Genomic DNA, 2,328 nt, shown 5'->3' on the forward strand with positions numbered 1-2,328 from the left:
CCTTGGCTGCTCTTCACAAACAGTTAACAGAGATCTAAATACAATAACGCCACGATGCCTCGGAAACAACAGACCATCACAGTCCACACAAAGAAGCAGGACAAAGTGGTAGAAACAAGGGAACAGGATACAGACCCAGAACAAAACTGAATCTAACTGTTCCCTCCAGATGTATTATTCACCTTCTTGTATTCTCTAGCCTTTCTTCATTCATTTAACAAGTATGTGCCAGGAACTATGGTACGCAACAAAAATACAAAACCATATTAACTCTCAAAAGGAACACACAGTCCAGAAGGCAAGAGAGACAGATGGTGAAAATAATATAACCCAATATGTAAAAGGATTGAGATGTGCACAAGTTGCTACAGAAGTATAAGAACGAAGAGGGGGAATTAGGGAAGGTGTCATGGAGGATTTAATGCCTGACTTGAATCTTCACAAAGAAGCAAGAATTAGCCAGACTAAAAAACCATGAGTCAAAGCACAGCTCTAGAAAGGAACAAGCTATCTACAGGCTATTACAAGCAATTTAGAACAAAAAATCCAAAGTAGGGTGTGGCAGCCGTAAACCTGATCATACAGGACCTACTGACCATATTAAGAAACTTATAATTCATATATTGAGTGTGACCAGGAACTTCATTTTTAAGCAGGAGAATAATGTGATCTGTTTTTCGTGTCAGATACATATTTCTAGCAGTCATGTGGAAGGGTCAAGATAAGAGGGAGTTAGAAGGCTAGTATAACATTCCAGGCAAGAGGAAATCCTACCTAAAAGGCAATGGTGGTAAGATTAGAAGAGACAGAACAAAAAAATAATTAGGAAGTAAAGCAAGTGCTACTTCCTAATTAGGTGGCAATCCAGAGGCCAAGGTCAAGGAGGAGTGAGGATTTATGATAACTTCTGGCGAAGTTTCTAGCTTTCCTGAAAAAAGCACCCACAAATCAGTAAGAATAAGAAAGTAAACCCAGTAGAAAAATACCAGTGCTCTTCTGGGATGATGGAAAAGTTCTGAAACTACAGACAGGTGGTGGCTGCACAATACTGTGAATTCACCAATTGTCACAGAACCGTACACTTTAAAATGGTTCACTGTTATAAAAATTCCCCTCCAATTAAAAAAAAAAAAGGGAGCTCTGGTTGCACAGTGGTTAAAGCATTTTGGCCGCTAAGCAAAAAAAAAAAAGGTCAGTGGTTTGAACCCACCAGCCACTCAGTGAGAGAAGGATGAGGCAGTCTGCTTCCATTAAGACTTACAGACTTGCAAACACTATTGGGCAGTTCTACTATGTCCTATGGGGTTGTTATGAGTCAGAAACAACTCCCCAGCAGTGGGTTTGATGGGTTTACAGGGGAAAAAAAGAAGGCTATTCAACAAATAAAAAACATCAATTTCACTGGTAATCAGGGCAACAAAAATTGAAACAATGGGATACCATCCTCATTCCCACCTCCCCAAAAAGATTCACAAAATTTTTTAAAAAATGGTACTATTCAATGTTAGTAAAGGTCTGCGGATATGAGCATTTCTATACACTAATGATGGACCACAGCCTGGAATAGCTCTTTGTGCCAGCAATTTAACAGTATATATCAACACACAAAATACATATTTCCTTTGAATCAGCAATTCTACCTCTAAGAATGTAGCCAACAGAAACATTCCTACTTATACAGAAAGCTCTACCTAAGACTGTTCATTGTAGAATGGATGTAAACAAGCATATGAAGACAGCCTAAACATCCATCTCTACCCGTTGCCATCGAGTTGATTCCTATTCATAGCAACCCTATAGGACAGAGCAGAACTGCCCCATACGGTTTCCAAGGCTGTAATCATTATGGAAGCAGGCTGCTACATCTTTCTCAGCTGAGTGCTTAACCACTGCACCACCAGGGATCCTTCCAAACATCCATCTATTAGGGAGAGGTTAAATCAATTCTGAAAGTCCATACTACAGAAAAGTACAATGTATGAAATGGAATGAAAAAATTTTCAAAATACGTATTTTTAGAGGAAAAACTAAATCACAGAACAATACATATATTTCCATTTAAATCTGAAAAACACAAGTTCATCTATGCCTGTACTTGAACAAAAAAAGGTCTGGAAGAATAATGATAGAACTTAAATTTGGAGAGAAGAGTGGAATGGAGGAATGGAAATGGTAAAGGAAGATTTATTTTTCACTCTAGCAAAGTGTACATTTTGATTTTCCCTATGCATCAATAGGGAGCTCTGGTAGCATAGTGCCTAAGGCACTTGACTGCTCACCAGAAGGCTGGCGGTTCAAACCCACCAGCCACTCCTCAGAAGGAAGGTT

The 2,328-nt window shown here is 39.0% G+C and overlaps 1 protein-coding gene across 1 annotated transcript in view; it reads right to left on the reverse strand.

Annotated features, from left to right (window-relative positions):
* The window catches only part of SCML2 (Scm polycomb group protein like 2), an 83,804-nt gene that overhangs the window by 75,225 nt on the left and 6,251 nt on the right, over positions 1–2,328 (reverse strand). The gene's annotated exons all lie outside the window — the stretch shown is intronic.

Source organism: Orycteropus afer, unplaced genomic scaffold (assembly GCF_000298275.1).
Source record: "Orycteropus afer afer isolate SDZICR_OR568_19922 unplaced genomic scaffold, OryAfe1.0 scaffold00546, whole genome shotgun sequence".
NCBI lineage: Eukaryota > Metazoa > Chordata > Mammalia > Tubulidentata > Orycteropodidae > Orycteropus > Orycteropus afer.